Genomic DNA, 25,541 nt, shown 5'->3' with positions numbered 1-25,541 from the left:
TCCTACAGACAATTCAATATCACCACGTTCAAAACTCATCTCAGCCACTAAGTTTGCTGCTATTCTCCCTCTTCCTTATATTCCTTCTCCAACTTATGTGTCAGCACTTCATCCAATCTCTAAAGCCTCGTCAAGATGCTTCCATATGCCTTACTCCACATCAAATAAGGCACCAAGCCTATCAATTTTATCTATTTCTTAAATCCATTCTCTTTTATCCTACTATACGCCATCTGTTGTAAGATCTTAGGATTTATTCTTTCCTAGATTCTTGCAATAACCTAATTGGGTTCCCATCTTCTAGTGCTACTGTCTGTACAGTTAGCTTCCTCATTGTATCAGACTATTTAAAACACGAATTTGATCAAATGACTCCCCTCTTAAAAGTCTTCAAATGGCTCTCTTCAAGTACAGAAAAAGGTCAGACTCTTTGCATTACCTACAAGGTTTTGTAACATTCACTGCTTATCTACATCTCTACTCACTTCCAGATTTATACTAGCTCCTTCTTCAATACATTGCTTTCCTAATTTCAGTTACTGGATATCAGCTTTATAATTTTTTGCTAATTTTTCCCTGTGGTAAAAGACATTTTAAAGGGGTAGAAGAGCAATGACATTTGAGGTTCACTAAATTTGCCTAGCAAACTTCACAATTAATAATATGATCAGGAAATATTTGCTGAGCCTCTATATTATGTGCAAGATGTTATATTGAGTATTGTGAGAATACGAGAGGCGTTAGACATGTACTCTGCCCTAGGAAGAGTTTCTAGTATAGAATATATATTTTTTATAAGCACACACATAATCTATAGTACAATGTAGAAAATAACAAGGGTCATAAACATGATTCAAGTAAGATCAGAAGAGGGACAAATTATTTCTAAATAGGAAAGGCCAGAAGGAAATCAGGGAATGTTTCCTAGAGGAAGTGGCAGTTTTCAGCCTTAAAGAGTATGAAAGATTTGGGCATGGGAGTGAAGGAAATAATCACTGCTACTGCCAACTCACTTTCTCTAAGGTAACTATTCCAAATTAGTTTTCTGCCCCTGCACATGAGAAATAAAAACACATTCCCTTAGTAATAATGACTCATTAAAACTGATTCTCAAGGGGAGAAAGGTAATAAGTGGGATGCCATCTCAGAATGTGATGACTGTCACTTAGGAAAAACCTCTCCAGATGCTATGACCTCCCTACTACATCCTCCATATGGGAAATTGCTATCAAGGGGATACCTTACTAACTGACCAATTTCTAGCAGGTTTCTACAGATTTCTGCAGTCTTCATTCATACAATGCTAGTCTAGATATATTTTTTGAAATGATCTTTTCTCTTCTTAATTCAACTGAGGATTTCTAAAAGATAAGATAAAAGACATGGAATAAAATAACCCCAAACTTAACAGATATTAGAAAAAGGGCAGACATGCTTACTCATTACAGAATTCCTACCCTAAAACACAATTCACTATGCAGGCTTCTCCCATAAATATACCCATTTTAACTCTTGGCTACAATCTCTCTCGCTAGTTTTGTTAACACTCTCCCTTCTAGAAGGGTTGGGTCAGTGTGCAAGCTTACATAATCATTTAGCAATAGATCACCAGTACTGAAACACAATAGTATCAGCTCCTATATCTCTCTTTATCTTCTTACTCCACCACTAAAAAAAAGGTAAGATAAAACATAATTTATAGAGTAAAGAGGTACAAATTGCTAAAGCAATATTTTCATTGAGGTATACTCTCCACAGCTGGAAATACTTAAGCTGAAAAGAGACCAGCTTCACAGGCTACTGTAATAATCTAGGTATGAAGTGAACTAGGATAAATACAGGAAGAACAATAAAGGTATATGGAAAAGATGTGCAAGTTGGACCCAACAACTGAAGATGACATGGGAGCAAAGACAGAGAAACAGTTAAAACATGACAAATTCTGAGCCTAAGGTGCCCATGATGATAGTGCTGCTTATTGCCCCTTTATTTACTAGATCCTTTTCAAAATATCTTTGGGTAGGGATTCAAGAGGTAGGGTTTACTACAAGTGCAATTGTGCAGTCTAAAGGAAGAAATGAAGGAAAATGAAGGGAGGACCAATCATGTTCTAGAAAAACAAAGGAAGTATTATTCCCTTTTTCAACCTTTGAAAGCCTTGGTTATACTTTTTCATTTATTTTTTTAACAATATAAGAAGTCACCTTCCAGACCTTACTTATCCATACACACACATGTTATTTCAAAACTGAAGATGATACTAATCATACTGTTCTTTTTTTTTTTTTTTCAGACAGAGACTCACTCTGGAATGCAGTGGCGCGATCTCTGCTCACTGCAACCTCCGCCTCCCAGGTTCAAGTGATTCTCCTGTCTCAGCCTCCTGAGTAGCTGGGACTACAGGCGTATACCACCACGCCCAGTTAATTTTTGTATTTTTAGTACAGACGGGGTTTCACCACATTGGCCAGGATGGTCTCGATCTATTGACCTTGTGATCTGCCCACCTCGGCCTCCCAAAATGCTGGGATCACAGGCGTGAGCCACCGTGCATGGCCCATACTGTTCTTTTTTTTCCTTTAATAATACATTGTTTGTTAAAAATTTATTCAGGACATAGAGTCCCAGTTCCTTTTAAATAATAGACGTATAACATGTACTATATGCCCATTTGACCTTTTCTCTATTTATAATATCCTTTTAGGTAGGTGGGGTTTTATTGTTGTTGGTTATTTCGTTCTTTTTTTTCCCTAGCTTTTATTATTTTTGCGATTACCAATACTACTGCAAATGAACATCCTGGCAAATAAATTTTCATGCCCTCCAAGATTTCTATAGGCTTGATTCCTAGAAGTGGGGTTAATGAGAAATGTGCAATTTAAAATTTTGATTCAAACAGTAGTGCAAAATTACCCTCCAAAAACACCGTAGCAAGTCCTCTCCTGAATTTCATCAATCTTGGAACAAAATAAGATTCAAAGATCTTATATTAGTTTCCCGAATATACTAAACTCTAATCCTTTTTATTCATGTCCAATGTGATGCTTTTACCTAACCACTATGACATGAAATTAACCTATTTTAGAAAGAGCTAACTAGCATTCTTCAAACGACTAGACCAATTCTCAACAGAAGGTACTTGCTCACCAATCCCATGTGAGGGCGTTTCTAGTACTCATTCTTGAGGGTTGCAACTGGCAGTAATGAGTGGCACACAAAATCACAGGGCAGTCCAGCACAAGAAGTGTCTTGTCCAAAATGCCAACAGCTCTCACCCAACATGTGGCTGGGAAATACTAAACTAGATAATAAGGGTATGCTGTTTGGTTTCAGTTTTAAGAAGTCCGGAAAGACAGTCAACAAGGTTCAAGTGGAGACACATCATTTCAGACGAAGATATACATAAAATAATAGCTCTGTGAAGTACTTACAATATTAAATGTTACGTTCATGTAACATGGTATATGTTATATGTTCCTTTACCTTGTTCCTTAGGTAAGACTTCAAGTTTCTATAGAACCTGCACCTGACCAATTACTTCTGAAAGTCTCTGCTGAAACTTTTTACTACCGTGGCTTACTGGTACAGACCATTTCTCTTTTTGCTTTCCAAGATCTAATGCACATGACTGGCAGTGGCTGTGCTATTTTGGATACAATTTTGGACACTGAAGAGAAGAAACTGAAACCACAACTTACAGATTTCTTTTAATGCCTAAAGTTCTCCAGTCATTTCTGAAATAATATCTTTAAGTCCTTCTATTTCTTAAAATCATAATTTCCTTGTGGTCCCAATTCTATATTCCCTGTATGATAACAAGATATTGTATCACATACAGGTGAATTCAATAAATTTTGAATAAGTGGTTGACTTTAGTACTAGGAAAGTTAAAACCAAATCTCAAGACTTGTTTCTAATTTAGGAAAATTCTATAGAATTAGTCCAAAGAGGGCTAAAAACAAACAAAAAAGCATGAACATCCATAATATGCAAAATGTGGTTCACTTACTTCAAGTCAGAGGGCTATCATATGTAAAGTCAACTTTGATTATTTGCTTTTTTTAAGTTAAAAAAGACTTAAAGAATGTTTAAGCAAACACTAAAGCACTCTGTAATCTCATCTCTTTATCCTCAAAAAAGTTTTTTTCCCAAAAGATTGTCTTTCAGCATGTAAGCATGTTACATAGTGACAGATGGAGTGTGTATATTTTTGTATTCGATTGCCATTAAATATTTATGAATCTTTGTGTTAACCGCATTACCTTTCAAAAGGATGCATACTACTACCAGAAATGAACAAATATATTGGTTTTGCTGTGCCTTGTCAGCATTGGTTGTTAGCTCTAAAATACTTCTTTTTGGGAAAGACAGATACCTACTTGGCTACATTTTTTTTTAAACTACTGTGTAAAGCCATTTACTATTTTACTAAAGCTGTATTTGATTTATTCTTTCCAGTTGTTCATTTACCATTTTTCACTTGTATGAATTATTCTTTGCCCATCTTGATGATTTTCATTTAAATTGTAAAGTATTTATCTAGTTATTATTACCTTTCAGACCTTTTCCTCAGTGGCATTTCTGAGAAGACTAAGGTTTTTAAATTTGTAGTGTAAAGGTAACATATGCACATTATAAATATTTGGGACTGCAGATAAAAGGAGAAAGTGCCTGTTATAATCCTGTAACCCTAACGCAACTACTGTATGCTCTGATATTTTCTTCTGGTTCTTCTAAGTAAATACATTTTAGTTTCAGTCATATTACTCCCACAATGTTTTGCTTTCTTTACTTAAGGTGGGAAAATGCATATAATACTCCTGAAGCTATAACTTTAGTTCCTTTTAGAGCTTTAATCTTCACTTGGAGTCTTAAACTTATAATTAAATATTATCTTATTTCTAGTGTCTACATAACTTTTATTTTTCTTCTTTTTGCTTATCTGAATTTTCCATAATGAACATGTATTACAGTCTTGCAGGGGTGTTGTGAAGATTAAGTGAGAAAAAATATATGGGACTCACCTAACAAAATATCTTATACAATTATAAGACCAAGAACAAAGCAGTTCTTTTTGAATAAAGACATCACAACAACTAAGTCTATACAGGAAATTTAGCAGTCTAGAACCTTGCTGAGCATAACATCACCTTTGGGTTTGTTAGAAACGCAGACTCTCAGACCCTACTCCAGATCTACTGGTTCACAATCGCCATTTAACAAGATGTGGAGTAAGAATCTCAGAGCATTGCCTTTAAAACTTGGCTATATTTTCACCTGGAAAAACCAAACAAGTATGATGGGCTCAGAAGTGGAATCCACATTCTACTAGTCACCACCTGCGCAAAGAAATACACCTGTGCAAAGACAGCACTACACTGAAAAATTCAGTCAAGTCTGAGGTTACACTGTAGTGTATCTTCAGGGGCTGGGAGGAAGAAACTCGTATTTCTTGTGGATCTGTTTTCCCACATGAAGACAGTGCTTAACAACAACAATTCCCCTTGAGGAACATATAGATTAAAGTTCTAGAAAATATTAAAAATCTAGCATTCTTCAATTTGGTGCCCTTTTCTCCAATATTCAGATTTAGAAATCACTAAGTATTAATTATATCTTCTGCTGAAGATTTAATAAGATAACTAGACTTTGACAAAATGAAAGCTTAGATTGCAACAAAGTCAAGTAAATTGTTTTACTTGATCAAGGTAGTTAGAACAGTCTACACATTTGATTAAATTGTCACTTCACTTTGTTTTGCAAAGATTGTTTCATTAACAACCTTAAGCAATAAGTAAAACAAAATCTGTCCTGTTAGCAGAAATAACTTCTAAAAGGCATTAGTAATTTGATAGAAAAAAGGACATATCATTCTTAATGAAAAGACTAATAAAGGCAACAAAATGATTTTAACAAGATGATAAATTATGTAATCCCAGCAACCAAGATTATACTTACCACAAAATACATTCTTGTTAAAATTAATGTTAAAACAGAGTCCCAAAATAATTGTAATATTATTCGTGTCACTGTCACTATTTAAAATTGTTGTGGGAGGTCTAAAAATGAAGAATTCCTTTATGCATCTTATGTATATTCATTACACGTTACATACTACATATTACATATTAGCTATATTAGACAATGATTATATATTTCATTCCCAGAAATGGTAGGGTTTTATTTTTGGGTTGCTCTCATCCACTAATTTATCATGATGTATTGATGTTTTGGATACTACTGCTTGAAATGACATTTTAATATGTAGTAAGCCATGTCTGTTTTTCCTTCCCCATTAACTTAGTTTTCAGAATTTTCTTTGACTTTTTTAGATAAATTTCAGAAATATTGCACCTACCTAACATCTCACTGAAATTTTCATTGAAAATAAATTAAACCAATAAATAATTTATGAATAGGCATCTTCAGAATATTTTCTCTATCTTAAAGTTTTAAAGTTTTTGGTACATGTCACACACATTCCTCATTAAGACTGGTTCAAGAAGGAGAAGTGCAAGGAAAAACTGCACAGGGGAAACTGCCTCACTTACACATGTAAAACTAAATTTAAGAAGGTAGTATATTCCATATTCAAAAGACCAATTCTGATCTTACAAGCAAACAGTAGTGTTTTCTGCTCAATCCCAAGTCCTAAATCATCAAATAACAATCCTCCATTAGTGGATCTCACTCAAACAGGAAAAAACTCCTGCATCAGAACCAACACAGAAACGAGAAATATATAGGAAGAGGTGAACTGATTCCATGAACATACACATTACAGTAATATTATCTCTTAGTAAATTATTCGAATTCATTGCTTATTACCCTTTTCCAACTAACTGCTGACAAGCTACATATTTCTGTTCTTGACTAATATTTTTTTGGCCAATTTACCCTCCATGCATTAAAAGTTGTAAAACAGACAAACAAACCTCAACTTGCTTCCTGTACTTGTTTTTGTTGAATTTTTTCACTTTTGCATCACTGGAATTCTCATACTAATTCCATACTAAATGCACTGTGGTAGGCAGCCTTTAAGACAGTCTTCAATTACCCCATCCACCTTGTGTAATTCCCTCCTATTGTGTGTTTCCTTCTAACAAATATAGAATATGGCAAAAGTGTTGGCATGTCACTTCTGAGATTGGGTTACAAAAAGACTGGCTTCTCTTGTGGTACCCTCTCTTAGTCACTTTAAGGGAAGTCAGCTGCCATGTTGTGAGCTGCTTTAAGGTGAGACCCAGGTGGCAAGAAACTGAAGTATCCAGTCAACAGCTATAGGCAACCTATGGCTCACCAAGAGTAAAGTGATTAAGCTTGGAACAGATTCTCTGGCAGTCAAACCTTGTGATGACTGCAGCCTCCACTGACCCTAACTGTAAGAAGACTATAGCCTCCTGAGATACCATGAGTAAAAGGGCATTCAACTAAGCTGTACCCATATTCCCGGCCCATAGGAATAGTAAGATAATAAATATTCATTGCTCCAAACTGCTAAATTTTGGTGTAATTTGTTCCATGGCAATATATAACTAACAGTTTTTTTGTTTGTTTTTGAGAGGGAGTCTTGCTCTTATCACCCAGGCTGCAGTGCAATGGCACAATGTCGACTCACTGCAAACTCCGCCTCCTGGTTTCAAGCAATTCTCCTGCCTCAGTCTCCCGAGTAGCTGGGATTACAGGCACACGCCACCACACCTGGTTAATTTTTTGAATTTTTAGTAGAGATGGGGTTTCACCATGCTGGCCAGGCTGGGCTCGAACTCCTGAGCTTGTGATCAGCCCACCTTGGCCTCCCAAAGTGCTGGGATTAGAGGTGTGAGCCAACGTGCCCAGCCCAGTTTTTAAGAATTCTTAAGAATCACTTTATTCACAGTACGCTACATATTTAACAAAATTCATCTTGTAGAAACATCCTATTTACGGGCACTTCTATTTATATTACCTCAACTGAACCTCATAAACAATCCTATACAGCATGTTGTTTGTGTAACAGCACATATAATTCTGGCCTACACTCTACTTTAGGACTCTAGAATTTAATTTAATATATTCCTTTCTATATTCAAATTCTTAAAAACCTGTTTATTCCTATAAATCTGTCTGCTTATTTTTGATCACATCTTTCACTGAATAGGTTCTTTCCTCCATTCTTACATTTTTTTCCCTAAAGGATAAGGATGTCAGAAAACATCTTAGAAAATACTAGCGGCAGTCTTTGGATGGTGCAGTATCTCCTCAAATATTAATATTTCTTAAAGAATGCAGCCTTGAGAAATAGTGTTCATAAACTAAGAAGTAGCCTAAAATTACAAAGCAAATGACAGTAATTCAGAGAAGACAACGTTTAACGTTCTCCAACATTTATCTACAAGTCTATTTTTAGCCTGTTTATATGAATTCATTCAGCCCAAACATTTAGTGAGCACCTACCAAGTGCCAGAAATCATACTTGATACTGACAATAACTGAGATGAGTTAAAGCCTACCACTGACCCCTCCCTGATCTATAAAGAGTTCCCAGGCTAGAGGAAGTAGATAATTACAATATGATAATAATAATAGGTATTACTAATACATTAAAGGTGAAAAAGAGGGACAAAATAGTAAGAGCCACCTACAACAAACCCACAGCCAACATTACGCTGAATGAGCAAAAGCTGGGAGCATTCCCCTTGAGAACTGGAACAAGACAAGGACGCCCTCTCTCACTATTCCTATTCAACATAGTACTGGAAGCCCTAGCCAGAGCAATCAGGCAAGATAAAGAAATAAAAGGCATCTGAATAGGAAGAGAGGAAGTCAAACTATCTTTCCTCATAGATGATAATGATTCTATTCCTAGAAAACCCCACAGTCTCTACTCAAGAACTCCTAGATCTGAAAAACAACGTCAGCACAGTTTCAGGACACAAAACGAATGTGCAAAAATAAACAGCATTTCTATAAACCAATAACATCCAAGCTGAGAGTCAAATCAAGAATGTAATCCCATTAGCAATAGCCACAAAGGAATAAGATACCTAGGAATACAGTTAACCAGGGATGTGAAAGATCTCTACAACAAGAATTAGAAAACACTGCTGAAAGAAATCGGTTTCCAAAAACAGATGGAAAAACATTCTGTGATCATGGATAGAATCAAAATTGTTAAAATGGCTATACTGCCCAAAGCAATTTACAGATTCATTGCTATTCTTATCAAACTACCAGTGACAGTTTTCACAGAACTAGGAAAAAAAAAAAAAAAAAACTTCTAAAATTCACATGGAACCAAAAAAGAGTCCGAATAGCCAAAGAAATCCTAAGTAAAAAGAACAAAGCCAGAGGCATCACACCATCCAACTTCAAACTATACTAAAAGGCTACAGTAACCAAAACAGCACAGTACTGGTACAAAAACTGATACACAGACCAATGGAACAGGTTAGAGAGCCCGGAAATAAAGCCACACACCTAAAACATCTAAACTCTGACGAAGCTGAAAATAACAAGCAATGGGGAAAGGACTCTCTATTCAATAATAACTGGCTAACCATATGCACAAGATTGAAACTGGACCTCTTCCTTTCACCACATGCAAAAATCAACCCAAGATGGATTAAAGACTAAAATTTAAAATTTAAACTATAAAAACCCTAGAAGAAAACCTAGGAAAAACTCTTCTGGACATCAGCCCTGGCAAAGATTTCATGATGAAGACTTCAAAAGCAATTGCAACAAAAACAAAAATTGGCAAGTTGGATCTAATTAAACTAAGGTTCGGTACAGCAAAAGAAACTATCAACATAGTGAACAGACAACCTACAGAACGGAAGAAAATATGTGCAAACAACGCATCCAACAAAGGTCTAATATCCAGAATCTGTAAGGAACCTAAACAAAGTAACAAGCAGAAAACAACTCTATTAAAAAATAAAAAAAAAACTAGCAAAGGACTTGAACAGACACTTCTCAAAAGAAAACATACATACCACCAATAAGCATATCAAAAAATGTTCAACATCACTAATCATTAGAGAAATGCAAATCAAAACCACAATGAGATACCACTGCACACCAGTCAGAATGGCTAGTCTAAAAAGTCAAAAAAATAACAGATGCTAGTGAGGCAATAGAGAAAAGGGAATGCTTATACACTGCTGGTGGGAATGTAAACTAGTTCAGCCACTGTGGAAAACAGTTCAGCAATTTCTCAAAGAACTTAGAATGGGCCAGGTGTGGTGACTCACCCCTGTAATCCCAGCCCTTTGGGAGGCAGAGGCAGGTTGATCACTTGAGGTCAGGAGTTCGAGACTAGCCTGACCAACATGGTGAAACCCCATCTCTACTAAAAATACAAAATTAGTTGGGTGTGGTGGCACACGCCTGTAATCCCTGCTATTTGGGAGGTTGAAGCAGGGCAATCGCTTGAACCCAGGAGTTAGAGGTTGCAGTGAGCCAAGATCGCACCGTTGCACTCCAGCTTGGGCAACAAGAGCAAATCTCCAACTCAAAAAAAAAAAAAAAAAAAAAGGACTCAGAACAACCATGCAACCCAGCAATCCCACTGCTGAATATACACCCAAAGGAATATAAATCATTCTACCATAAAGACACATGGATGTGTATGTTCACTACAGCACTATTCACAATAGCAAAGACATGGAATCAACCTAGATGCCCACCAACAGTAGACTGGATAAAGAAAATATGGTACATATACACCATGGAATACTATGTAGCCATAAAAAAAGGATGAAACCATGTCCTTTGCAGCAACATGGAGGCAGCTGGAGGCCATTATCTTAAGCAAATACAGGAACAAAAAAATCAAATACTGCATGTTATCTCTTGTAAGTGGGAGCTAAACATAGAGTACAGATGGACACAAAGAAGGAAACAAGAGACACCAAAGCCTACTTGAGTGTGGGAGAAGGGTGCAGATCAAAAACCACCTGTCAGGTACTATCTTACTACCTGGGTCACAAAATAATCTTTACAACAAACCCCCTGTGACTCGCAATTTACCCATATAACAAACCTGCACATGTACCCCCTGGAATCTAAAATAAAGGCTGGGGAAAAAAAGGAGTGGAGGTAGAAAAGGGAACAACAAATTCTGCCTAAAAGAGACAAGGAAGGCATCAAAGAAAAGATGGAATTATGCTGGAACTTGAAGAATGAACAGAAACTTACTAGGCTCCCTGCCAAGTGGTATTCCAAGGCAAAGGAAAAAAAAATCATGCAATGTAAATGAAATTGGTATGGATTCCCTCCAGAAGACTTACAGCTAAAGCTAATGAATCAGCCTCTCACAACTTCATTTCTTTATTAAAAAAAAAACAAAAAAACAAAAAACCCGAGCATATGCTGGCTGGGTGCTGTGCTTGGTACTAGAATTAGAATTAAAGAAATAAACATATTAAGTCCCCGACCTCAAGGAGGTCAGGAGTCTAACTAAACTTAAGGAGAGCACACATTCATTCTAATTATGCTGACTTTGAATTGCTCGTGGGACTTCCTTCTCTCATCCCTTGAGCAAGTCACATTCTTTGTAAGCATCAGTTTCCTAATTTGTGAAGTGGAGATAATATTATAGCTAGACAGTCCCCCTTGGTAACCTGGGGGGATTGGCTCCAGGATCGCTGCAGATACGAAATTCATGGATGCTAAAGTCTCTAATTTAAAATGGTATAGCATTTGCGTATAAAATGCACATCTTCCTGTATACTTTACATCATCAATAGAATACTTATAATACCAAATACAATGTAAATGTTAGTTTTTATACTGCATTTTAAAATTTTTTGTACTGTTTTTATATTGGTTTCTTTTCCTGAATATTTCCAATCTGTGCTTGGTTGAATTTGCAAATGTGTGACTCCCAAATATGAAGGTCTGATTATACCTTAAGAACTGTAGTGAAGATTAAATAATGCCAATCAAATATTCAAAATAGTGAGCTCATGATAAATATTGGCCATCATTGCTATTAATATAATAATCATCATCATCACTAAGAATAAGGCAATTAAAGGCTTTAGTGAAGATTTTTTCTATTTTCTAAATCATAAGGAAGGAACAGAAAAGACTGTGTAACTCCTTCTAGATTCTATAAACAAACTGTAAGAAGTGATAATTTGATTATCGACTCAGGCATTAAGTACCCCTAGTCTATCATAAAGTCCAAGAACAGTATACTGAAAATAACACCTGATCCATCAGCAGGCAAATCTCTGTACAATACAGGACTGATTTTTGAGTACTAGCAGGTTTTTAACTCTGTGTATATACACGTACTTAAGAAGCAATAGTCACCAACTCAAGCAGAAAAGCTTCAATAATTCACTTTGGGGCTAAAATACAAAAGAGGCAAGCATGTCTCTAACACCAAATTTAGAAAGCAATCCTTTGGAGGCAGTCAGTTATTTTAAACCTATTTAAAACTTCACTTTTGAAAGGGCATAACAGCCAAAGTTCTGAATGCTTTAAGCTGAATTTCCTTTTACAAAATCCTACTGCTCACCAGGTCAACAAACCAAACTCAATACAACAGTCTGCACCGAATATGAGATTCCCAAAGAAAGGTATAAAATAAAGACAGCAAATGATATAAAAATTCCACAGAGATGCAATTAAAGATACAATACATATTAATTTTTAAGTACATAAGACAATCACATTACACTTTTTTTTTTTAATGCAGGCAAGACTTAATGCAAAACACGAGTCTTCAACATAGAGAAAACTTAAGAGTTATTAAGTTTTCTTCAACATTGACCCATCGTCTCTTTAAACTGTAACTTTTTGTCCTAAAACTATTTAAGGGGTTCTCCCATGACTGTCTCTTTCACTGAATCTATTTGCTTCTGAACCCAAAATCAGATTTCGTGAGTTTCAAGACCCCATTTCCCAAAGTGAGAACCAAAGACATTCTGGAAATCACAATTGGGAAATACAGCAGCATTACAACAAAGGGCAAATGTTTTGTTTGATTTCCCAAAGAAAAGACTTGAGAGTTTTCTGAAATAAAATCAAAATCCAGTTTTAAAATTCTGCTTTAAGTCTTATTTAATACAATTTTAAAATCCAAGGAATATTATTTATTATATAATCCACCTAGAATAAGTTCAAATGTAGTGGATAAGCAATATAGTACACCAATTAAAAGTTCACGACTAAATTAAAAAGAAAAGTTTAAGACTAAGTTTTAGAATCAGAAAAACAGGCCAGGTGTGGTGGCTCACGCCTGTACCCAGCACTTTGGGAGGCTGAGGTGGGCAGATCACCTGAGGTTGAGAGTTTGAGACCAGCCTGACCAACATGGAGAAACTCCATCTCTGCTAAAAATACAAAACTGGCTGGGCGTGATGGTGCATGTCTGTAATCCCAGCTATTCAGGAGGCTGAGGCAGGAGAATCACTTGAACCTGGGAGGCAGAGACTGCGGTGAGCAGAGATCGTGCCATTGCACTCCAGCCTGGGCAACAAGAGCGAAACTTCATCTCAAAAAAAAAAAAAAAAAGAATCAGAAAAACATAGGTTTGATTTCTTCTTCCTCTTGTTTCAAGTTGTGTAAGCTCAGGCAAATTATTTAACTTCCTAAGCCTCAATTGTCTCAAAAATATCTACCTCATGGGTTTCTTCAAGAGTATTAAATATGACGATGAATAAGACATAAGGCATTTGATGAATTTTTTTTTTAAAGGCAGGATTACACTACCCTTCTCGATATCTATTTTAATACCTAAAGGTCAGTGATAGGAACAATATTAATGATAATAGAGGATACAACTTATTAAACAAGCATACTTTCAACACTTCATTTATTTATCCTTATTGATCAACAAAATACATAAGCTAGTTAGATTTTTACTCTTTATTTCTCTAACTGCTAGTAAGTTTGGGCATCTTTTTATATGCATATTTGACATTTTAGGTTTGATTCTGACATTAAAAAACTCAGAAGCTGGAACTTGAGGAATAATACTGTAATCTGTTACCATTTTTTCCTCTCTTGTTCCTAATCAATAAGTTTATTTAAATCATTATATTATCTCTATTAACAAAATTCAAATTATTAATCTTACTTTATTTTGTTTCTTCCCTCCCTGCTTTTTTTTTTTTTTCCCCCCTGTATGACTCAAGCTTTCCAGATGCACTACTGAAAATCACTTACTGACTAGTGGAGTAAAGGCTTCAGAAATTACTGACCAATGGAATTTATTTTGCATCCCTATATACACATTGTTAGCAGGCATTTATTTATTTCTGCAACAAATACTGAAGATGCCTCACTATAGGTAAAGTTTATTGCTTTAACTACTGAACCACAGTCTTCAAATTTTTAATCCTATGCTACAGACAGAGGAGTAAATGAAAATGTTGACATAGTTTTTAGTGGACATAGTTTTTCTTCTGAGTTGTCTAATCTTACTTTTTATATGTGCACAACTTTGTTTAAGTCACAAAAAAAGCAGGGAGGAGCAAATAAGAAATTTCTTTCTTATAACACTGTTGACATGTATTTGGAAAACTGGAGGAGGACACGATGAACCAAACTGAAGAACATAAACTGTCAAAGAAGAGCATGAGTTAGAATTAATAAGTTCAGCAAGGTTGCAGGATACAAGATTAATGTGTAAAAATCAACTGCACTTCCATACCCTAGCAGTGAACAATCTGGAAAGTAAAATTAAGAAAGCAATTCCAGGCCAGGCGCGGTGGCTCACGCTTGTGATCCCAGCACTTTGGGAGGCCGAGGCAGGTGGATCACGAAGTCAGGAGTTCAAGACCAGTCTGGCCAACATAGTGAAACCCCATCTCTACTTAAAAAAAAACAAAAAATTAGCCAGGTGTGCTGGTGTATGCCTGTAATTCCAGCTACTCGGGAGGCTAAGGCAGGAGAATCACTGGAACCTGGGAGGCGGAGGTTGCAGTGAGCCAAGATCGTGCCATTGCACTCCAGTCCAGGCGACAGTGCAAGACTCTGTCTCAAAAAAAAAAAAGGAAAAGAGAAAAAAAAAAAAAGGCAATTCCATTTACAAAAGTATTAAAAAGAATACAATGCATACGAACAAATTTAACAAAAGAAATGCAATATTTTTACATTTAAATCTATAAAACACTGGCCAGGCGTGGTGGGTCAAGCCTGTAATCCCAGCACTTTGGGAGGCTAAGGCAAGCGGATCACTTGAGGCCAGGAGTTCGAGACCAGCCTGGCCAAAATGGTGAAACCCTGACTCTACTAAAAATACCAAAACTAGCCAGGCATGGTGGCACAGGACTGTAATCCCAGCTACTCAAAGGCTGAAGAACAATAATCGCTTGAACCAGGGAGGCGGAGGTTACAGTGAGCCAAGATCATGCCACTGCTCTCCAGCTTGGGCAATAGAGTGAGTTGTCTCAAAACAAACAAACAAACAAAACACTAAAGGACATTAGGGCATTAAAAACATGGAATGTTTTCCCATGCCCTTGGATTGTTAAGACTTAATATTATTGTAAAGGCAATACTCCCCAAACTCATCTATAGATTTAATACAACCCCTATCAAAATTGCAGCTGCTATTTTGCAGAAAATGACAAACATCCTAAACTTCATATGAAAATGAGAGATCCAGAATAGTCAAAACAATCTTGAAAAAGAACAAAGTTGGAGAACTCACACATCCCACTTTCAAACCTTACTACAAAGCCACAGTAATCAAGACAGTGTAGTACTGGCATAAGGATAGACATATGGACTGATGGAATAAAATTGAGAGCCAAAAATAAACTCTTAAATTTACATTCAACTGATTTTTGAAAGGGATGCCAAGACCATTCAATGGGAAAGGATAGTCTTTTCAACAAACAGTAATGGACAATTGGATAGACACATGCATAATAATGAAGCTGGATCCCTACCTCATACCTTACGCAAAAAATTGACACAAAATGGATCAGAGTATTAAATGTAAGTGATAAAAGTAAACACAGGTGTAACTTTTCCTGTCCTTGGATTAGGCGATGGTTTCTTATGACACCCAAAGCATAAAAAACCAAAGGAAAACAACAGAGATCTTTAAAATTAAAAATGTACGTGCTTTAAAGGACACAAGAAAGTGAAAAGACAATCCACAGAATGGGAGCAAATATTTGCAAATCACATATCTGATAAGGAACTTGTCTCTAGAATATGTCTAACAACTTACAATTCAACAATAAAAAGGCAGATAACCCAGTTTAAAAATGGGCAAAAGATTTGGATGAATGTTGCTCCAAAGAAGATACATAAATGACCAATAAGCACATAAAAGGGTATTTAATATCATCAGTCATTAGGAAAATGCAAAGCAAAGCCACACAGAGATACCACTTCACACCCTCTAGGACCAATACAATCAGATAGACAATAACAAGTGTTGGTGAGGATGTAAAGACAGTCTAACCTTCATACATTGCTACTACAAATGTAAAATCATGCGCCTCTTTGGAAAACAGTCTGACAGCTCCTCAGAGTTAAACATAGTTACCATATGACCTAAAAATTTTACTCCTATGTACCTACTTGGGAGAAGTAAAAACATATTCTTACAGAAACTTCCAAATGAATGTTTATAACAGCATTATTCATAATAGCCAAAAGTTGAAAACAATCCATGCGTCCATCAAGTGTCAAAGCAAAAGTAAAATGTGGTATATCCATACAATGGAGTATATTCAGTCCTAAAAAGAAATGAAGTACTGATACATGCTGCAACATAGATGAGCAAGTAAAAGAAGGCAGACACAAAAGGGCACATTATTTGATTCCACTTATACGAATACAGAAATCCATAGCAACAGAAGGTAAATTAATGTTTGCCAAGGACTGACTGGAGGCAACAGGGTGTGACCACTAATGGAAATGTTTTTTGGGGGGTGATGAAAATGCTCTGAAACTAGAAAGTAATGATGAATGCATAACTTTGTGAATATACTAAAAATCTCTCAGTTTTACACTTTAAAAGGGTGAATTTTAGTTTGTAAGAGTGTGAGGTATTTTTCAAACCTCTTCAAACCAGTCCAGAAGAGCTACACCAGTTATCAGCAAACACTTGCTACAAGCCTGTTGCAGATAAGACACCAAGCACCACAGGCAGATTGTGTCCTCTAAGAGTTTATAATCTGATTGAGAAGACAAATAAGGTGAAAATAAAACAAACTTTAGCTTGATATACAGTAAGAAAATGTGACAAGTTAACATATAATTCCTATAACTCCTACACACAGTGTACTGCTAGAAGAGAAAAAGATCACGTGAACTGGGGCAGGAGAAAAGGTGGAAAGAATTTTAAGCTTGAAAATAATACACAGGATAGAGACACGCCACCTCCCCCCAGTGGGGGGAAAAAACATAAGATCATGACAGAAAGAAAGTATGATTTGGATAGAAGGACAAAAAAGGAGGTAAATGTTTTCATTAAAAGGTGCGAGGTAGGAAAATACAAAACAAGTCATCAAAACAGAGTTATCAAAGTGCATAGGATATATTTATATATATGAATGTATTGTATGTATACATGTATTTTTATATACATGTATTTTTGAAAGTACATACAGACAGTATAGTACAATACCGTTGAAGACATAATTAACTTTAGATATTAGGCAAAAGTTAAATCAAACTTCTCATATAAGTACAGTTATTTTTTGGGATACTTCACTTTATCTGGGGTATATAGCTAAGTTGTATTAGTAAGGAATACTTATCATATTTCAATATCAGATGAACTTGAGCTAATTTGATTACTTTTTCTTTGCTTCTTATCAAATACCTTTCTTCCTAATAATCCATTAGAAATGTCACAAATTAGCAGATTTTCATTTGGAAATATATTTGAGAAGGATATATTTTCCATCAAATCAGTAGAAAGGCAGCTATGAACTAATAAAGAAGAAATATTTGCTGAGGACTTAGTATAAACATACAGTCATGGTTTATATTTTTAAGTAGTGTATTTCTAACATATACAAGATTCAATATGACTTTTGAGCAAACTTTTAAAATATAAGGCACCTTTTGGAACAGATAGGTCAGTCAGTTCACAATTTCTAATTTTACTTGAAGTACTGCTGCTAGGTTGTACTGAATTTTTTCTACCAAATTCATTTATACTATCTCCTACCCTAACTTCTTTCCTCAATTCTATGTCCTCTCTAGTATCCAGCAACTCCTCCTCCATTCTTCAGAACTAAACACATCTTACCATTCTATCATCTTTTAAAAAAAAATCTAATTCACTAACTCTGTTCACATGATTCCTTGCTCCTTTATGCCTCACAGATGATGTTTTTATAGAATACAAAAAAGAGAGGGATTTTTTAGGTAGCCATGTAAAATTCAGGAGGGAGACTCAAAAGAAAGTCCACATCGAATATCTAATATTCATTGCTGAGTACATTGCAGTTATTCAATTAATTCTTACTGAATGATTGAGAAGTCTAAGGGAACACAGCTAAAAGAGAAACTTAAAAACATCTTTCATCTCCAAAAAAGGATTAAAGTTTGAAAAAAATACCTAGGTGATTTTGATATGCTACCTCTTAAGCCAAAAAACAAAATGAAGTACATTTGTTTAAGTATACTTAGAACCTTGGAAAGTACTAATTTTCATTTTGGCAGTATGTCACCTGGTCAGTTATTTTGGATACATCAGTTTTACTGCTTTATAACTGTTCCTGCATATAACAATTCTGAAAAGCTACTGCCATTTTAAGATTTATTTTAAAAGCAGCCCTTTAATTATATTTGTAAAGATAATCCCCTCATGAACAAAGTAACATAGTTCTCACTACAAGATTTCATTATAGTATATGTATGGATTTAGTATAAAACTAACTGAAGGGGCAGTCTTCAGATGAGGCTGGATAAACAAATACACCAGAAAGGCCCTAAGAGAGCTTTGCACAATAGAAAATAGTTATTAAAGAACATTCATTATGTTGTTCTAAGCTCACAATAATATAGTCAATATACTGGAAAACAAAGCCTTAAAAAGAAATAGTATTATCTTCTAGTACTTTGATCAAGTAAGATTATAATCTACCATGCTACTTTTAACCCTGATTTAACACTGGAGAGATCTTCTAGGCCAGCCGTAAAAGTAATTTCCAAATAATCATTAGTACAATTTGACCAAGCCACTAAATTTTTCAATATCCATTCCTTCTAAAGTGTGAAAGGTGATACAGGCTTTGGTAGACTATATTTTAACTCACAGGCAGCCAAAATTGAATTAACTTATATTCTACTCTCATATGCCCATAATTATGAAACTTGGGAATCAAGGATATATCTTTGACTGTTTTCATTCTCTCTTACCCAATCTACCTACACAGAATCACTAAACGATAACCAGACTAACTTCTTAGTATTTGTTATGGGTTTCCTTCGCTACACTCTCCCTACCTTAATTGAGGACCTCAACTCCTACTGGCCTCCTGAGCCTCCCTTTTCCTGCCTACTATCCAAAAATTTTTTTACATATGTATAAAATGTACTCCATTACTGAATAACTTCCTGGTTTCTTGTCTTTAAAATAAAACACAGAATTCTTAGTAAGGCATATCCATTCCTTCATAATCTGTAGCCTGCCCCTCTCTGTAGTTTCAAACCTTTTTGGCATGCCCCTTTTCCAGCCTATGTTCTAATAATCTAAGCCATCATCAGTTCCCAAAAATCAAATTGTTGGCCCAGATTCTCCAGTATGACTAACAGCCTTCAAAACTTAGTTTGCATACCTACTAACCATCACACCTAGGAGGGCTCCTGACTTACTGCCTCACTAGTCTAAATTAGGTGACCACCCCTACCACCAGTGCTCCAACTGCACCTTGTTTATCTTGATCATAGCACTTAGATATTGTAACATAATCTCTGTTTACCTGTCTATAAACCATATAAAATGGGTGGGCTGAAGTCTTTTATTTCACCATCTGCAATGCCTAATAGTTTCAGAGAAAAGACACAGGAATCACTCAGTGTTTGACGAACAAGAGAACGAGTATGAGATCATGACCATGTTCACATCACACTGGGTATTTCATATTTCAAATATTAAGACTAAGTAATGGGTCTTACCTAGACACTGACTTTTCTTTTCACTACGTGCCAATCTACAATATCCTTACCACTTTATTTCTGCAGAAAGCACTTTCTTGCTTTGTTCTGACTAGTCCATGAAATCTCAAAAGCTGAGAACCTCTTCAGTTCACAGTTGAAGACATGGACTTGGGTTAAGAATTGGCCTAAACATCACTTGGCTAATAGCAGTTTAGATCCCATGCTAATTTTACTACATAATACCTCGAAATGATATACACAGTTTGAAAAGTCACAATTGTTTATCATCAAGAGGTTAAAAAATATAGTAAAGGGACCATAAGCACAATAGTGGGAAAAGGGAGCACTTAAATGACTTAATTATATTCATAGGAAGTGTGTATTCTGTATGAAAAATACAATGAATCTACTGAATTAAGATGTGAATGAAAATAAAGATTATAGCAGAATAAAAGCAGTTTTGGAAATATATATTAAGGGCCATAAAAATGTTCAAATCTTTTGGCCCAACTTCCACTTACAGCATTACTTCCACTTAAGAGATTCTACTCTAAGCGAATAAAGCCCCTACAGGGGGCAAATCCTGTACATATAAAGATGTTCACTGACTCATTATTTATATAGAAAAAAAGTAAAAGCAAAAAGTATGCAAGAATAGAATGACTAAATTATGGTTCATCCACTGACAAAATACTGGGCAACATTTTAAAGAATTACAAACACAGCCGGGCGCAGTTGCTCAAGCCTGTAATCCCAGCATTTTGGGAGGCCAAGACGGGCGGATCACGAGGTCAGGAGATCGAGACCATTCTGGCTAACACGGTGAAACCCCGACTCTACTAAAATAATACAAAAAACTAGCCAGGCGAGGTGGCGGGTGCCTGTAGTCCCAGCTACTCGGGAGGCTGAGGCAGGAGAATGGCGTAAACCCGGGAGGCGGAGCTTGCAGTGAGCTGAGATCCGGCCACTGCACTCCAGCCCGGGCGACAGAGCGAGACTACGTCTCAAAAAAAAAAAAAAAAAAAGAATTACAAAACACTATATAGAAAACCAGGAAAATCTTCATGATCCAATGTTAAAAGAGGAATAAATTTATAGCATGAATATATGTATTTAACCATAATTACATTCATTATACATATTTTTATGTAAAAACTTAATAGGAAACTTAGTAGGAAAAACATAAAATTTGATACTTTTCCCATTTCCCAAATAGCATGTAGTTTTGTTTTCTCACATTGGTTCTACAATTGAAAAAAAATTAAGAGAAGTCTTCAACTTTGAAGCTCTTGAAAATTTTTAAGTTCTAAATTCCACAGTTTAAACTTAACATATCAGAAAACTATATGCAGTTTTGGTTTCCAAGAAAATTTGGAATGGATTGTTACTGGATTATAAAATTTTTATGAGACACACTAAAACTGTGGTGTTTATCTTCCAGTTTAAAATATCAGAATCATAAGAACCATATGATAATCAGAGTAGATGGCAATCTGGCTCAACAGCTAGGTAACTAATTATTAGAGATTCAGATATTGAACTTCATCCTAGGACAGTTATAAGCTTATTGCAAATTATATGTGATTTTAAGGTCTAGTTTTTAGACACCCGCATATGAACACTGAGGACAGTGCAGTGGCACCCTGACACATACTAAGAAACATGAGTAACTGAAAGATTGAAGAACTGTAAGAAAAACCTCTTTCCCAACAACACCTCCCAGTTCTTAATATGAGTATCTGGATTACGCAGATCACTTTAGCCCCAAGCCTACAACTGCTTCTTTAGCAGTGAACATGGGGGTCCAGAAATAGAGCCAGAGTGGAAATAAAAGTAGAAGGAACTCAAAACACTTTTGTATATAGATCTTTCTCTTATTCAATTAAACAAACCTTATTGTCCAGATAAAAATAGTTAACTAAATTACACCAATTCTTTGCTGTCAATGTTGTCCACCATTTCTGGGTTTCATGTTTTCTTTCCTCTGTAAAACTTGCTCAGTATTTAGCAAGTCCCACCCATCTTCTGTCACTCTAATTAGTCCTATATCCCCACATTGAAATATATTCAAATTCATTTATTCAACAATTGTTTGTTGAGTGCTTACTATGTGCAAGCCACCAAAGGGATCCAATGACTACCAAACTGGGTCTCCCTTCAGTCTTTGTAAACTGCCTTTAGATTGATTCTATTCATTCCAAAATATGGTACTTAGCACTAAAGCAAAATATAGCACATAGTTTCTTTAGTTATAAACTCTAGATATAACGAAGAAATGCTTGCTTTGTTTTTCAAAGCAGCATTACATTTTTAAATGTCCTTTACAAAAGATGCGCTCAGGATTATTTAAACTAATAATTTCAAGCAGACCCTTTGGCTCAAACTGTGGGCTAGAGGGATAATTTCTTATTTTAAGGAAGAAATATCATAAGGTTATACAAAACCATGAACATTAATTTCCAAACTCAGAAACAAGTAATACTGTTACAACATATCTAATTCCTGTCATTAAAAATATGTGCATGCCTAGCACCTGAATGCTATCATATCCCACAGCATTTCTTTAGTTTTCTGTTGTTTGCAATAAAAGTGAAAATGTTATTTAAGTAAACTTGTTTCCACAGTATAGGATAGTCAATTCAAAAGCCTTTCCTTTAACTTTCCTTATACATTCCCATTTTCTCCTCTACCATGCTCCAAAACACATAAACACAAAGTCTTGAAATGAATATACACCTCCATGAAATGCAGTATTCTAAAAGCAAGAATGGAAAGATAAAAAACGAGTTCAAGTCTTCCAGCTGATAAACTGGGCTGTAAGTCAAAAGCCCTAAATTTTAAACATAACAGAACACAGTAACATTTAGGCTATATAGTGTCACTGTTACTAAAGATTACACCTTAATTTTAAATACCAGAGCCCAAGCATAGAAGCAAAGAGTATCCAATAGTAAATACATATTACTTTCACAATTACCTCTAAATCTTTCTTAAAATACTAGAAGTTATTAAATCTGACAAAACTGTATGTTCAGGCCCACTCACAGAATCAAAACATTGGGGGAAGGGTAGATTCAAGTGATATTCAGGGAAGTGTTACAAATGTCAGAACTGGGTGAACAACTGAACTGGAAGTATGGTAAAGAAGTGTCAAGGATTATCCCGAATTTCTACTTTACGCAAATGAGTTGATAGTGAAAACATTAACCTACTTCATGTATTTTTTAAGAATAGTTTTCTTTCTCTGGGTGACAGGTCAGAGTAAGGAAGAATTAAGGAATGAGTTCAGACTTACATACTTTGGAATTTCTGTTATTTGTGGGACATCAGGAGGTACCTGGTAGACAGCTGAATCTGGCTCAGAAGAGAAATACATTCTGAGATAGATTTGTGAGTCGTCGTTATACAGGTGGCATGTAACAAATCATGTGAATAAATAAGATCAACAGGAAGGGAGAACAGAAATAAGTTTGAAGCACCTCCTGGAGAATACAAATATTTAAAGAGGTTGATAGAGGACCCAGACCTAGCAAAAGACTTAACAAATGGGAGGTCAAAGACATAAGGAAACAAGAAGAAGAGAATATCCCAGAGATGAAGCTGTTTCAAAAAGGAAGGGGTTGGGGGAAAGGTGGTCGAATAAAATGTCCAGAAAATGATTCTTTTCTCATTATCTGTCCCCAAGTTTCATAAAAGAGCACTGCTTTTCTAACTTTAATCATTGGAAGAGAGGCTGTGACTGTTATTCACTATAATCTATGCTCTATTTTTAGTACAAACTTACAAACTCTAAACCTAAAGCAAATGTAAACTCAAGTTTTTGGTGTTATTGCACTATCTCTCATTTTTTATTCTAGTTTCTACGTGCTATATATTCAAAATGCAAGATGCTACCTATTTTAATTATGATGAAAAAGAGAGTAGGTCTGTTTCACCTGCCGGGTAGAGCATTAAACAGCATTTACTAATATAAATAAATGCCATATAATGATGTCAATTAGACTAGATTTGGGGGTGAACGGTAAAAACAGGCAAGTAAAATTTGGGAGGCGAGGGGTAAAAATGAGCAACTAAAATGTTCAATAAGGCAGCTGCCAAAATCTGAGAGAAATATCTACAACTGTTCAAAGTACTACTTTTTTATAATACTCTTTCATAAGAGCATCACCAAAGTTAACAATTTTAAACTTCAGTCATTGACAAACTACTGATACACAGAACATGAATGAATCTCAGAAGATTTCTGCTAAATTAAAAAAAAAGACATAAAGGGCTATATATAATTCCATTTTTATGTTCTAGAAAAGGAAAAACTATAGAGACAGAAACCAGATCTAGTTGCCTTGGGCTGCAGTAGGGGCAGGACACTGATTACAAAGGGACACATGGGAACTTCTGGGGTAACGGAAATACTTTGATTGTGGTGGTGGTATTAAGATGGTGTATGTTTGTCAAAAGTCATCAAACTGTACACCTAAAAGACTGAGTTTTACTGTATAAACTATACCTCAACACACCTGACATACTAAAAAAAAATTCAGTCATCAGATCAGTATTTTAACTGAATAGCATTTTTCTCCCCAATGACCTCTGAACGTTTTATTGGCCTCCTGCTCCCCAAAGGGTACCCTGCTTCTGCTGGCTTAATGTCTCAGAACTCTGGTGTCACGGGTCTCAGACACCACTCTGCCGTCCACTATTCAGCGGGTGGTGGTCTTTTGGATAGTTTGCATCAGTTGCTGCTGTCCAGGGCATCACCAAGATTGAAGTCCTTGCCTTCTTCAAGCAGGCAGTGGTAGGTGGCACTCTCAGCCTCCAGCTTGACCTCAGTGTTCAGCAGGGCCTCGTACTCCTGCGTCTGGTGCTGCCCCCTGCCTGGGTCTGTGCCAGCCCTGACTCCAGGTGCAGCAGGATTCTGTTGAGCTGCTCTATCTGCAGGACATAGCAGGTCTCCACCTCCCTCGGGCTGTTCTCCAGAAGCTGGCCTTCAGATTTCTCATCGAATCCAGGTGGATCTCCAATAACTGGACCATATGTCTCAGCTCCGTGAGTGTCATCTCAGCAGCTCCAACTTCCGCGGGCTGAGTGGTGACCACTGTGGTGCTCTTCTCAATCTGCTGAGACCAGTACTTATCTAGCTCCTCTTGGTTCTTCTGAGCTAGCTCGTCGTTTTGGGCCTGGATGTCTGCCATGATCTTGGCGAGGTCCTGAGATTTGGGGGCATCTACCTTCATGGTCAACCTAGAGCTGGCAAGCTAGGCTTGTAGGCCTTTTACTTCCTCTTCGTGGTTCTCCTTCATGAAGAGCAGCTCCTCCCTGAGAGCCTCGATGTCTGTCTCCAGCTATGGCCAAGTGACACTGGTGTCACCAATGACCTTGCAGAGCCCATGGATGTCGTTCTCTATAGACTGGCACATAGCCAGCTCTGTCTCGTACTTGACTTGAAAGCAAGATGGGCATTGTCAATC

General features: G+C 36.1%; 1 protein-coding gene and 1 pseudogene across 6 annotated transcripts in view; both read right to left on the bottom strand.

Moving 5' to 3' along the window:
* Positions 1-25,541, bottom strand: part of NIPBL (NIPBL cohesin loading factor) — a 193,021-nt gene that overhangs the window by 158,516 nt on the left and 8,964 nt on the right. The window lies entirely within an intron of this gene.
* LOC108586269 lies at positions 21,465-25,533 on the bottom strand (annotated as a pseudogene).

Source organism: Papio anubis, chromosome 5, assembly GCF_008728515.1.
Source record: "Papio anubis isolate 15944 chromosome 5, Panubis1.0, whole genome shotgun sequence".
Lineage (NCBI taxonomy): Eukaryota > Metazoa > Chordata > Mammalia > Primates > Cercopithecidae > Papio > Papio anubis.
The sequence above is the reverse complement of the archived record's forward strand: the minus strand, read 5'-3'. Positions and strand labels throughout refer to the sequence as shown.